Here is a 15,033-nt window from a genome sequence, read left to right on the forward strand (position 1 = left end):
TGAATCCGAACCCGCACGAACTTCACTTTTTTTTTCACGGGTCCGAGCGACTCGGATCTTCCCGCCTTGCTCGGTTAACCCGAGCGCGCCCGAACGTCATCATGACGCTGTCGGATTCTCGCGAGACTCGGATTCTATATAAGGAGCCGCGCGTCGCCGCCATTTTCACACGTGCATTGAGATTGATAGGGAGAGGACGTGGCTGGCGTCCTCTCCATTTAGATTAGATTTAGAAGAGAGAGAGAGAGAGAGATTGCTGTGATACTGTAGATTAGAAGAGAGTGCAGACAGAGTTTAGTGACTGACGACCACAGTGACCAGTGACCACCAGAGACAGTGCAGTTGTTTGTTTTATTTAATATATCCGTTCTCTGCCTGAAAAAAACGATACACAGTCACACAGTGACTCAGTCTGTGTGCACTGCTCAGCCCAGTGTGCTGCACATCAATGTATTGTATATAAAGCTTATAATTGTGGGGGAGACTGGGGAGCACTGCAGGTTGTTATAGCAGGAGCCAGGAGTACATGATAAATAATATTATATTAAAATTAAACAGTGCACACTTTTGCTGCAGGAGTGCCACTGCCAGTGTGACTAGTGGTGACCAGTGCCTGACCACCAGTATATTAGTAGTATTGTATACTATCTCTTTATCAACCAGTCTATATTAGCAGCAGACACAGTACAGTGCGGTAGTTCACGGCTGTGGCTACCTCTGTGTCGGCACTCGGCAGGCAGTCCGTCCATCCATAATTGTATTATAATATATACCACCTAACCGTGGTTTTTTTTTCATTCTTTATACCGTCGTCATACTAGTTGTTACGAGTATACTACTATCTCTTTATCAACCAGTGTACAGTGCGGTAGTTCACGGCTGTGGCTACCTCTGTGTCGGCACTCGGCAGGCAGTCCGTCCAACCATAATTGTATTATATACCACCTAACCGTGTTTTTTTTTTCATTCTTTATACCGTCGTCATACTAGTTGTTACGAGTATACTTGTCACGAACCTCGGGCAGCGGCGACCGCGCTTGTCCCTGCGGGTGGCCTGGTCTGCCCGGCGCCTCTCTTCCCCTGTCAGTCTCCGGCTTCAGCGGCGGGTCGGCGCTGCTCTCCGGCGGCTTCCCGGAAGCAAGGGCGCCGCCATCACAAGCAAGGGCAAGGAGGCGGAGCAGGTCTGACGTCACCTGCCTGCTCCGCCAATCAGGCTAGGGCGGGGAATTTAAAATCAGATACCAGGCAGAGATCCGATGCCTGAGTATCTTCGTTTCTCCTGTGGAAGCTATGATCCAGAGCTCCCTCGTCCCTGCAAGCATCCTGTGCTTCCAAGCATCCTGTCCCTGCAAGCATCCTGTGCTTCCAAGCATCCTGTCCCTGCAAGCATCCTGTGCTTCCAAGCATCCTGTCCCTGCAAGCATCCTGTGCTTCCAAGCATCCTGTCCCTGCAAGCATCCTGTGCTTCCAAGCATCCTGTCCCTGCAAGCATCCTGTGCTTCCAAGCATCCTGTGCCTACAAGCAACCTGTGCTTCCAAGCATCCTGTGCCTACAAGCAACCTGTGCTTCCAAGCATCCTGTGCCTACAAGCACCTCCGTGCCTCCAGTTACCTCCGTGTCTCCAAGCACCTCGTGCCTCCAAGCACCTCCGTGCCTCCAAGCACCTCCGTGCCTCCAAGCACCTCGTGCCTCCAAGCACCTCGTGCCTCCAAGCACCTCCGCGCCTCAAGCACCTCCGTGCCTCCAGTTACCTCCGTGCCTCCAGTTACCTCCGTGCCTCCAGTTACCTCCGTGCCTCCAAGCACCTCCGTGCCTCCAAGCACCTCGTGCCTCCAAGCACCCCGTGCCTCCAAGCACCTCCGCGCCTCAAAGCACCTCCGTGCCTCCAGTTACCTCCGTGTCTCCAAGCACCTCGTGCCTCCAAGCACCTCGTCCCTCCAAACACCTCGGTGTCTCCAAACACCTCCGTGCCTCCAAGCACCTCCGTGCCTCCAAACACCTCCGTGCCTCCAAGGGTCTCCCAGCACTCCCTGTACTCCCAGTACCTCAGTGCCTTCAATACCACAGTGTCTCCAATATCTCAGTACCCCAGCCTTCATTATTTCTACAAGTCTTGTCTTACAGGAGACCTACAAGAATTCCTCTGGGCCTCCCGCCTGCCGTCTTAGTTCTGCATGAGGAAGACCTACATCCGGCCATCTCTACTACGACCCAGTGGCGGTTCCTCTTCCCGGTCATCGGAAGAAGCCCCGAGTCCACAACACTCCCAAACCAGGTCAGTGATAGTATACTCAGGCCTCATGGACTCGGGGGATCGGAACACGGACTCTAGTGCCATCCAGAACCTGGCTTCTCGAGTGCAAAGTCAGGAAGCAGCACAAGGTCAGGTGATGCAGTACCTCCAGCAGTTGTCCGGGCGTCTGGATCAGATTCAGGCGTCTCTGGCCTCAGTAATTCCGGCTCCTGTTCCAGCAGTCGCACCAGTTGCCGTTGCCAGCAATGTTCAACCATCGGCCGGTGTCACTCCACGCCTTCAGTTGCCTACTCCGTCCCGCTATAATGGGAATCCCAAAAATTGTCGTGGTTTCTTGAACCAGTGCGAGGTACATTTCGAGCTACTTGCACACAACTTTCCTACAGACCGGTCCAAGGTAGCATATATTATTTCTCTGTTGGAAGGTTCTGCTTTGGATTGGGTGTCTCCATTATGGGAACGATCTGATCCCATGGTTTCCAACTACACCAACTTCATCTCGTCCTTTCGAAGGATTTTCGACGAGCCCGGCAGAATGACCACTGCTTCTTCCGATTTGCTCCGTGTTCGGCAGGGCGCCCGTTCCGTGGGCCAGTACGTGGTTCATTTCCAGACCATTGCTTCCGAACTACGCTGGAATAATGATGCCCTGAGAGCTGCCTTCTGGAACGGTCTTTCCGACCGGCTGAAAGACGAGCTGGTTACTAGAGATCTGCCGGATCCATTAGAAGATTTGATTTCCCTTTGCGTCAAGGTGGATCTTCGGATGCAGGAGCGTGGAAGAGAACGTAACCGTTCGGATCGTTCCAGGTTCCGGAATCCTACTCCTAGGCCGGTGGCCTCACCTAGCTCAGATGAGCCCATGCAAATTAACCGCTCCCGACTGTCTCCGGAAGAACGACAGCGTCGTCGTGAGGGTAAACTCTGCCTTTACTGTGGAGCCGCAGATCATTTTCTTAAATCTTGTAAAGTCCGTCCGGGAAACGGGCAGACCTAGCTTGTTCCGGAGGAGTCAAGCTGGGAGTTACGACAAAAGCTTCTCCAACTTCGGACTGCTTGCTTCCAGTAACTCTAGTCTCCAATTCAGTCTCCAGGTCTTGTGAAGCCCTATTGGATTCCGGAGCTGCAGGGAACTTCGTTTCTTCCTTCTGTGCCCAAAGTTTGGGTTTAAAGTTACGGCCTATCGAGCGGCCAATTTCACTGACGGCTATCAACGGGACTAGAATTTCCAAAGGTCTCATAATGTGGCGCACGGGGCCAGTTAAGCTGCGGGTCGGGGCTCTACATCAGGAAGATTTGGAACTCTTGGTAATCCCAGAAATGCCCCATGATCTGGTTCTTGGAATGCCTTGGCTGAAAAGTCATAACCCCCACATCGATTGGAAGTCGTCACAAATTCTGTCCTGGAGTTCCTTTTGTCACACTAATTGTCTTACTCCTGTTTGTCCGCTCCGTGTTACCTCCAAAACGGATGAAGAGCACATTCCGGAGGCATATCAAGGGTACAAGGACGTATTTTCGGAACAAGCTGCTGACCTGTTACCACCTCACAGGCCTTGGGACTGCCCTATTGACCTTGTCCCAGGGAAGACGCCACCTCGTGGTCGCACATATCCTCTGTCTCTTCCCGAGACTCAAGCCATGTCGGAGTATATTAAGTCCAATATGCTCAAGGGATTCATTCGCCCCTCTTCCTCCCCTGCTGGTGCAGGCTTCTTTTTCGTGAAGAAAAAGGACGGGGGGTTGAGACCATGCATCGACTACCGCGGCCTAAACGACATTACTATTAAGAATAAATACCCCTTGCCACTAATCACAGAGTTATTTGATAGGGTTCGTGGTGCCCGCATTTTTTCAAAACTCGACTTGAGAGGAGCTTATAATCTTATACGCATCCGAGAGGGGGATGAATGGAAGACTGCCTTTAATACCCGAGATGGGCATTACGAATACTTGGTGATGCCGTTTGGTCTTAGTAATGCTCCCGCGGTTTTCCAGGGATTCGTCAACGAAATCTTTCGTGATATGCTGTATCAGAGCGTTGTGGTATATCTGGACGACATACTGATTTTTTCCAAGAATCTTGTCGAACACAGGACTCAAGTCAAAGAGGTGCTACACCGTTTACAAGAGAATCATCTCTACGCCAAGCTTTCCAAATGTACCTTTGAAGTAACATCTATTCCGTTCCTCGGTTATGTCATCTCGGGGACGGAGCTTCGCATGGATCCGGAAAAGTTGTCGGCCATTCGTGATTGGACTCAGCCTCTTTCCCTGAAAGCAATACAAAGGTTCCTGGGCTTTGCGAACTACTACAGGAAATTCATTAAAGGTTTCTCCACCATTGTTGCACCCATTACTGCCCTGACGAGAAAGGGTTCTAATCCTAGTTTGTGGCCTCCGGAAGCCATTGTAGCTTTTTCTCGCTTAAAGTTAGCTTTCACGACGGCTCCAGTTCTCCAACAACCAAATTTCGAGGAACCCTTCTTCTTAGAAGTTGATGCATCTTCAGTCGGGGTGGGGGCTGTCCTCTCCCAGCATTCCTCTGATAAGAAATTACATCCGTGTGGCTTCCACTCTCGTAAATTCTCTCCAGCCGAACGAAATTACTCTATTGGAGACCAGGAACTCTTGGCAATCAAATCTGCCTTGGAAGAATGGAGATATCTTCTAGAAGGGGCTAAACATGTGTTTACCATCTACACGGATCACAAGAATTTACTGTACATCAAATCCGCACAATGTTTGAATCCTCGCCAGGCGAGATGGGCACTTTTCTTTTCCCGATTCTCGTTCATTATCAAGTACCGTGCCGGGACTCTCAATATTAAAGCAGATGCGCTTTCCCGTTCACAGGTTCCCACAGACGAGGATGAACCTCCGGAGCGGGGTTTAATTCTGAATCCAGTTTCTGTCTCTGCTGCTTTAACTACTCCAGCTCCTCCTCCTGGAAGAATGTCCGTACCAGCTAGATTCCGCCCAGGAATACTACGGTGGGTCCATAACTCCAAGTTTTCCGGTCATCCCGGCGCTCAGAAGATGTACAAGTTTCTGCAAAGGTCTTACTGGTGGAACACCATGAGGAAGGATGTACAAGATTGCGTTAATTCATGTCCCCAATGTACACAACATAAATCTCCTCGTCTGCCTCCTGCAGGGTTACTTCGTCCTCTGCCTATCCCTGTGAGACCCTGGACTCACATTTCCATGGACTTCATCACTGACTTGCCCTGTTCCAAGGGTTGCAACACCGTTTGGGTTATCGTTGACCGTTTTTCGAAGATGGCACACTTTGTGCCCTTGACTGGTCTTCCGACAGCACCGAAACTGGCTCTATTGTTTATCCGAGAACATTTTCGTTTGCATGGGTTGCCACAAGAGATTGTTTCTGACCGTGGAGTACAGTTCACCGCCAGGTTTTGGAAAGCCCTTTGTTCAACTCTACACATTAAACTTAAGTTTTCGTCGGCTTATCATCCCCAAACAAATGGACAAACGGAACGAGTCAATCAAGATCTAGAGACTTTTCTTCGGTTGTATCTCTCTCCTTCACAGGACAACTGGGTGGAGTTGTTGCCTTGGGCGGAGTTTGCCCATAACCATTTGTTTCATTCTTCCACTGGGGAATCACCATTTTTCGTCAACTACGGGTTCCATCCCCGTGTTCCGGAATTTCCAAGCCTTCCGATAATAGAGGTTCCTGCTGTAGCGTCCACTCTACGACACTTTGGACAAATTTGGAGAAAGGTTCATGCTAATCTTAAGCAGGTTTCTGTTCGGTACAAGTTCTTTGCAGATAAGAAACGGCAAGCCGCACCTCAATATAAAGTTGGGGACAGGGTATGGCTGTCCACACGGAATCTCCGGTTGAAGGTGCCCACCATGAAATTCGCTCCAAGGTTCATCGGTCCTTACCCTGTGCTACAAGTCTTAAATCCTGTGGTCTGTAAACTGGGTTTGCCTGCCCATCTTCGCATACCTAACGCCTTCCATGTTTCTCTACTCCGTCCCCTCATACTGAATCGATTCCACTCAGCACTCCCAAGGCCAACGTCCGTAGTGGCAGAAGCTGGAGCGGAGTTTGAAATCAAAGCTATTCTGGACTCTCGTTATCTTCATAAAAAATTACAGTACTTGGTGGACTGGAAGGGTTATGGACCTGAGGAGAGAAGTTGGATTGGGGCTACTGAAGTAACGGCTCCTCGTCTGATTCGGATCTTCCACTCCAGACATCCGACTAAGCCCGGGAAGTGTCCAGGGGCCACTCCTGGAGGAGGGGGTACTGTCACGAACCTCGGGCAGCGGCGACCGCGCTTGTCCCTGCGGGTGGCCTGGTCTGCCCGGCGCCTCTCTTCCCCTGTCAGTCTCCGGCTTCAGCGGCGGGTCGGCGCTGCTCTCCGGCGGCTTCCCGGAAGCAAGGGCGCCGCCATCACAAGCAAGGGCAAGGAGGCGGAGCAGGTCTGACGTCACCTGCCTGCTCCGCCAATCAGGCTAGGGCGGGGAATTTAAAATCAGATACCAGGCAGAGATCCGATGCCTGAGTATCTTCGTTTCTCCTGTGGAAGCTATGATCCAGAGCTCCCTCGTCCCTGCAAGCATCCTGTGCTTCCAAGCATCCTGTCCCTGCAAGCATCCTGTGCTTCCAAGCATCCTGTCCCTGCAAGCATCCTGTGCTTCCAAGCATCCTGTCCCTGCAAGCATCCTGTGCTTCCAAGCATCCTGTCCCTGCAAGCATCCTGTGCTTCCAAGCATCCTGTCCCTGCAAGCATCCTGTGCTTCCAAGCATCCTGTGCCTACAAGCAACCTGTGCTTCCAAGCATCCTGTGCCTACAAGCAACCTGTGCTTCCAAGCATCCTGTGCCTACAAGCACCTCCGTGCCTCCAGTTACCTCCGTGTCTCCAAGCACCTCGTGCCTCCAAGCACCTCCGTGCCTCCAAGCACCTCCGTGCCTCCAAGCACCTCGTGCCTCCAAGCACCTCGTGCCTCCAAGCACCTCCGCGCCTCAAGCACCTCCGTGCCTCCAGTTACCTCCGTGCCTCCAGTTACCTCCGTGCCTCCAGTTACCTCCGTGCCTCCAAGCACCTCCGTGCCTCCAAGCACCTCGTGCCTCCAAGCACCCCGTGCCTCCAAGCACCTCCGCGCCTCAAAGCACCTCCGTGCCTCCAGTTACCTCCGTGTCTCCAAGCACCTCGTGCCTCCAAGCACCTCGTCCCTCCAAACACCTCGGTGTCTCCAAACACCTCCGTGCCTCCAAGCACCTCCGTGCCTCCAAACACCTCCGTGCCTCCAAGGGTCTCCCAGCACTCCCTGTACTCCCAGTACCTCAGTGCCTTCAATACCACAGTGTCTCCAATATCTCAGTACCCCAGCCTTCATTATTTCTACAAGTCTTGTCTTACAGGAGACCTACAAGAATTCCTCTGGGCCTCCCGCCTGCCGTCTTAGTTCTGCATGAGGAAGACCTACATCCGGCCATCTCTACTACGACCCAGTGGCGGTTCCTCTTCCCGGTCATCGGAAGAAGCCCCGAGTCCACAACACTCCCAAACCAGGTCAGTGATAATACTACTATCTCTTTATCAACCAGTGTACAGTGCGGTAGTTCACGGCTGTGGCTACCTCTGTGTCGGCACTCGGCAGGCAGTCCGTCCATCCATAATTGTATTATAATATATACCACCTAACCGTGGTTTTTTTTTCATTCTTTATACCGTCGTCATACTAGTTGTTACGAGTATACTACTATCTCTTTATCAACCAGTGTACAGTGCGGTAGTTCACGGCTGTGGCTACCTCTGTGTCGGCACTCGGCAGGCAGTCCGTCCAACCATAATTGTATTATAATATATACCACCTAACCGTGGTTTTTTTTTCATTCTTTATACCGTCGTCATACTAGTTGTTACGAGTATACTACTATCTCTTTATCAACCAGTGTACAGTGCGGTAGTTCACGGCTGTGGCTACCTCTGTGTCGGCACTCGGCAGGCAGTCCGTCCAACCATAATTGTATTATAATATATACCACCTAACCGTGGTTTTTTTTTCATTCTTTATACCGTCGTCATACTAGTTGTTACGAGTATACTACTATCTCTTTATCAACCAGTGTACAGTGCGGTAGTTCACGGCTGTGGCTACCTCTGTGTCGGCACTCGGCAGGCAGTCCGTCCATCCATAATTGTATTATATACCACCTAACCGTGGTTTTTTTATACCACCTAACCGTGGCAGTCCGTCCATAATTGTATACTAGTATCCAATCCATCCATCTCCATTGTTTACCTGAGGTGCCTTTTAGTTCTGCCTATAAAATATGGAGAACAAAAAAGTTGAGGTTCCAAAATTAGGGAAAGATCAAGATCCACTTCCACCTCGTGCTGAAGCTGCTGCCACTAGTCATGGCCGAGACGATGAAATGCCAGCAACGTCGTCTGCCAAGGCCGATGCCCAATGTCATAGTACAGAGCATGTCAAATCCAAAACACCAAATATCAGTAAAAAGCCTCTTTTTTTCTTTGCGTCATGTGCTGTTTGGGGAGGGTTTTTTGGAAGGGACATCCTGCGTGACACTGCAGTGCCACTCCTAGATGGGCCCGGTGTTTGTGTCGGCCACTAGGGTCGCTAATCTTACTCACACAGCTACCTCATTGCGCCTCTTTTTTTCTTTGCGTCATGTGCTGTTTGGGGAGGGTTTTTTGGAAGGGACATCCTGCGTGACACTGCAGTGCCACTCCTAGATGTGCCCGGTGTTTGTGTCGGCCACTAGGGTCGCTAATCTTACTCACACAGTCAGCTACCTCATTGCGCCTCTTTTTTTCTTTGCGTCATGTGCTGTTTGGGGAGGGTTTTTTGGAAGGGCCATCCTGCGTGACACTGCAGTGCCACTCCTAGATGGGCCCGGTGTTTGTGTCGGCCACTAGGGTCGCTAATCTTACTCACACAGCTACCTCATTGCGCCTCTTTTTTTCTTTGCGTCATGTGCTGTTTGGGGAGGGTTTTTTGGAAGGGACATCCTGCGTGACACTGCAGTGCCACTCCTAGATGGGCCCGGTGTTTGTGTCGGCCACTAGGGTCGCTTATCTTACTCACACAGCGACCTCGGTGCAAATTTTAGGACTAAAAATAATATTGTGAGGTGTGAGGTATTCAGAATAGACTGAAAATGAGTGTAAATTATGGTTTTTGAGGTTAATAATACTTTGGGATCAAAATGACCCCCAAATTCTATGATTTAAGCTGTTTTTTAGTGTTTTTGGAAAAAAACACCCGAATCCAAAACACACCCGAATCCGACAAAAATAATTCGGTGAGGTTTTGCCAAAACGCGTTCGAACCCAAAACACGGCCGCGGAACCGAACCCAAAACCAAAACACAAAACCCGAAAAATTTCAGGCGCTCATCTCTAGTGTGTATGCACCTTTACTTGTATAGCACTAGCATATTTTCTGTTGGGAACAAAATAGTTACAAAACAATACTGGTTAATAACAGACGTGGCAGGATGTACCTTTCATCTCATTGCCTGTGATACATCCCACCACTTATTGCATATATAGCGGCGTTTATTTATACTGTATGCATGAATAAATACGATTAAAATGCAAAGGACGGTTCATCTGAAGAAAGCTGTCCTTTGCACTGTGAGGACTTCCAAGTTTATGACTCGGGTAGGGATGGCCATCGGTGGGTTATCCATCGATTGTCACCATCGATGTACCATTGATGGATAACATCGATGGTGTAAAACTATCTATAAGGGAACCATCAATGGTTTTACCGATCGATGGTCACCCCTGCATTAATGTAACACAAACTGCGGGCCAATCAGAACCTGGGGCAGGGCTTCGCAGGTGTCAGGGGGTGGGGCTAAGCTCCATGCCCAGACAATAGAAGTGGAAAAAATACATTTGGTAGCACTAAACCATCGATGGAAACCATCTGGTTCTCCCCATCAATGGCAAAAATAATCTACATTGGCCATAAACCATCGATGATTTTCAATCATCGATGATCAATGGCCATCCCTAGACCCGGGAGTCCTACTGCGCATGTGCAAGCCGCAGGATTCTTCTCAGTGGAACTCTGCATTAAGCAGTCCATAGGCTTCAGTAGATATGGCATTGCTTATCGGGAACAAGCTCCGGAAAGTTTCACCTCGCAGGCACCCGCCGCCCACCCGCATCCCGCACTCCGGCTGCACCAAACGCTAGAGGCTATAATTGACCTCTAGTGTCTGTGCTGCGCTATGGGAGAAACGTCATGACGTCTCTCCCATAGAGAGGAGCGGGCGGCCAGAGACGGAGCAGCAGTGGCAGCAGCGGTCGGGAAGCGGGAGCTTGGCTGGTGAGTATTGTTTGTTTTGTTTTTTTGTGTGTGTGTAAGCGGCGCTACTAGGGGGCACATCGAACAGGGGGCACAACTACTCGGGCAAATCTACTGGGCGCACAACTACAGGGGGCACAACTACTGGAGGCAAATCTACTGGAGGCACAACTACAGGGGCCACAGCTACAAGGGGCATAACTACTGGGGGCACCACTACAGGAGGCATAACTGTGGCCACGCCCCTCCCCTATGAAGCCATGCCCTGTTTTACCTGCGGGGACACACACCAAAGGAAACATACGCCCTGGGCGCCACAAGTTCTAGAACCGGACCTGACAGGGACTGCAGTGTCAGTGGTTTCAAAGAGGTAAGAGGAGCCTGCTTGCAAGCTTACAGTCTTTCTCCATGGCTCTGATGCCTTAGGTGTGAAATTTCCCTAGACAATTTTATTTACACTTGCATGCACATAGTTCTAGGTGAGCGCAACATATTTAACAAAACTTAAATCACATTGTATTAAAACAGTGCACACTATGGACTAGATTAGGGGTGGGCAACATGCGGCCTGCGGGCCGGATGCGGCTCGTAAACCGATCCTACTTGGCCCGCTGTCCCCCACCAGTATGCAATGACAAGCGGCTTGACTGGCTGAGCCGCCTGTCATTGCGCTACACAGCTCCCAGACGCGGCGCCGCTGAGGAAATCCCGGTCACATCACAGGGTCTGCTGACCAGGATTTCCTCTGTGACATCATGCGCTGGGCGGCAGGGGGGTGGAGTCACAGCAGGAGCGGACAGCAGCAGCAACTCCGGGCAGTACAGCGGGCAGCGCGGATCATCTGGCAGCAGACAGCGGGCAGCGGATCATCTGGGCAGCGGATCTGCCACTGTGAAAATAAGGTAAGGGGATCTGTGCTTAACTTTAAAAGCTTCTATATGGGTCCAGGGTAGGGTGGGGAAGGGGGGTAGAGACTGCTATATAGGTCAGGGGAGGGGGGAAGGAGGGTAGAGACTGCTATATGGGTTTAGGGGAGGATAGAGACTGATATATGGGTCCAGGGGAGGGGGAGGGGGAGCTAGTAACTGTGCCCAGGGAGAGACAGGATTAGTGAATAACAGCTTTACACAGGATGCTGTTTGTTTGTTTGTTTGTTTGTTTGTTTGTTTGTTTTCAGCACTGGTTTTTTTTTTTGTTTTTTTTTTATTGCTGGATTACTGTGTTTTTTAAAAATTTGTATTTTGCCTATAAAAAAAACTACATATGCAATGTAATGTATATTGTGGTGTGTGTTTTTATAGTTATATACATAACTATGGGCCTGATTCAGACCTGATCGCTAGCAGGCGTTTTTTGCACTGCTGCGATCAGGTAGTCACCGCCTACAGGGGGAGGGAGTATTTGCTGTGCAGGTGTGCGATCGCAAGTGCAGAGAGCTGCACAAACAGAAGTTTGTGCAGTCTCTGCACAGGCCAGGACTTACTCTTCCAGTGCGACGATCGGGGCCGGATCCGACATCAGAAACCCTCCCTCCAAACGCCTGGTCCCTCCTGCATTTTTTCTGGACACTCTTCTAAAACGGTCAGTTGCCACCCACAAACGGCCTCTTCCTGTCAATCACCTTGTGATTGCCCATGCGATCGCTTTGTTCGCACCATCCGGTTGCTGCCCGGCGCTCCATACGCATGCGCAATTCAGACCCGATCAGTATTGTATATACAAGATATTGTGTTTGTGGTCCTCGAATATTCACTGGAAGTGTTAAGCGGCCCCCCCAGCTTAAATAATACCCCACCCGTGGACTAGATTCAATTACACGTGAGCTGCTCATATCTTGGCTAGTTATGGTTCACTGTTTCTGCTCACACCTCCATAGGTTGCAAGCAAAATCAGGCTATTGTGATCTAACTTGCGGAACGCTTCCGCGGATATTTTAATTTGGCTCTATATATTTTCCTGTTTTTTTTGCACTACATGGATAATTTATAATGGAGTCGATTTGTCGAAGAATTGTTTACACTGTGGAGCAGCTTAGATCAAATTCAGTTTTGGGGGCACTCTTAAAAGTCCAAGACAGGTTTATTAATGTCCATAGTACTCATAAAACATAACTTTTATTTTATATCATTAAAATATGAAAAATATAACAAACATAATATTAAGAATTACACACTGATCTAAAAACTATTGTCCATACAACACAGCTATGCCTATGTGTTGATCACCAAATAATGTAGGTCAATAAATCAATACCCTCTGTGAGTATGCCACCATATAATTTGTTGTGAACATCATAAATTGAGGCTGCACCCAGGTTTATTGTGATAAAGTATATTCCACACTGTACCTAAAAGTAGGTTAATTTTTAGGGAATTATCGTCTCAGTATACACAGAAATTTTTTATATATATTTCTCGGAAATTTTCATATATATATATATATACCACTGCTAACGGTATTTATTGGCGAGTTCTACACATTCATTGTCTAGCTCTAAATAATAATTTGACTGAAAGGAATAACAATCAAAAGGAAAAACCTGGACCCTAATTAACTAAACAATTGCAATTAAACAATATGTATCCTTATGTCAGACGGTGCAGTGATGTGAGCAAGCCCTACGGGTGAAACGCGTCATCACGGCAATCCTGCCGCAAAGACCTAACACGGCAATTCCGCCGCTAAAGACCTGTCTAACCACTGGCTCATTTAATACCCTCTGCTCCACCTGGGACCGCTCGTCTTAGATACGTACACGGTAAATATTTCGGCCAGCTCTCATCCACGATTGCGGTGCAGCGTCCCTGCAATGTCTCTTGATATCAGGGAGCTGCAACCGCACTAACGTGGACAGCAGTACGGCCACTGTTATCTTTTTTCTTACAGACAATACCTGGTCCACCCCTATACACTCGCTCACCGTCCGCTGTATTGGTCTAGAGACCTCAATTCATGACGGGAAAACGGCTGTTATGGAGTGGTCAGGTCTGCTGTAACTATTGTCTATATTCCTGCTTAACTCGAGTTTCTACTAACAAACTTCTGTGTTAGTTCAAAAGCTTGGTACCTAGATTCGATACAATTACTATAACAAAAACTGCAACAATATTGTAAGCTATAATCTAGCTATAATATGATGTGATTTTACCATAATTGGTTCAAACAGCTTAAATAATTTATTGAGATTTAACAGTTCTCCTTAGTGATTGATGAAGAGTTTAGATTTGTGTACCAAAGGTTTTTTTCCTGTGCTGCAATGTTATGATAAGAAGTGTTCATGCTGAGTATGCTAATCAGTAGACCTAATTAATATCACACACTAATCAGCAATTACTGTGATCTAATACTCTTTCGGCTAACACTCATTCCTGAATTATGACATAGTGGTCTGCAATGTCTTTTGATATCAGGACACTGTGAACATCCTAACGGGAAAAGAAGTACGGCTTCTATCTTTCTTCAAATCAGCTAGGAACTCTGACCGCTGCTCTCTCATCTGCCGGCCGCTGTGTCGACAATCTTGTCCTAACTCATGACGGATAGACAGCAGAAGTAATTGGTTATGAGTTGCTGATCTTTCATCTTAATCCTTATTCATTGTTCTTACGGAAAAGGAATTACATAAGGATACATATTGTTTAATTGCAATTGTTTAGTTAATTAGGGTCCAGGTTTTTCCTTTTGATTGTTATTCCTTTCAGTCAAATTATTATTTAGAGCTAGACAATGAATGTGTAGAACTCGCCAATAAATACCGTTAGCAGTGGTATATATATATATATATGAAAATTTCCGAGAAATATATATAAAAAATTTCTGTGTATACTGAGACGATAATTCCCTAAAAATTAACCTACTTTTAGGTACAGTGTGGAATATACTTTATCACAATAAACCTGGGTGCAGCCTCAATTTATGATGTTCACAACAAATTATATGGTGGCATACTCACAGAGGGTATTGATTTATTGACCTACATTATTTGGTGATCAACACATAGGCATAGCTGTGTTGTATGGACAATAGTTTTTAGATCAGTGTGTAATTCTTAATATTATGTTTGTTATATTTTTCATATTTTAATGATATAAAATAAAAGTTATGTTTTATGAGTACTATGGACATTAATAAACCTGTCTTGGACTTTTAAGAGTGCCCCCAAAATAGAGTCTTCTTTCCTTCTGTTTCCATTTTGACTTTCTGACTCTGGGGAGCAACACCAACCTCTGCTTGTGACGGATTTCCACAGCAAATATAGGTAATTGGTTTATAGACCCTTCTTATATACTTTTCGACTATATCTATAAGAAGAAAGGGCTTTTTTCTTGTTGCGGATCCTCACAACTGTCTGTTTCATCAAATTCAGTTTGTAAAGTCAAAATTATTATTGCTAGAAACTCAGGGCCTGATTCAGAGAAGTACGCTAATGCAGCTGCAAGTGCGAAGTTGGGT

The sequence above is a fragment of the Pseudophryne corroboree genome, chromosome 1, assembly GCF_028390025.1.
Source record: "Pseudophryne corroboree isolate aPseCor3 chromosome 1, aPseCor3.hap2, whole genome shotgun sequence".
Classification (NCBI taxonomy): Eukaryota; Metazoa; Chordata; class Amphibia; order Anura; family Myobatrachidae; genus Pseudophryne; species Pseudophryne corroboree.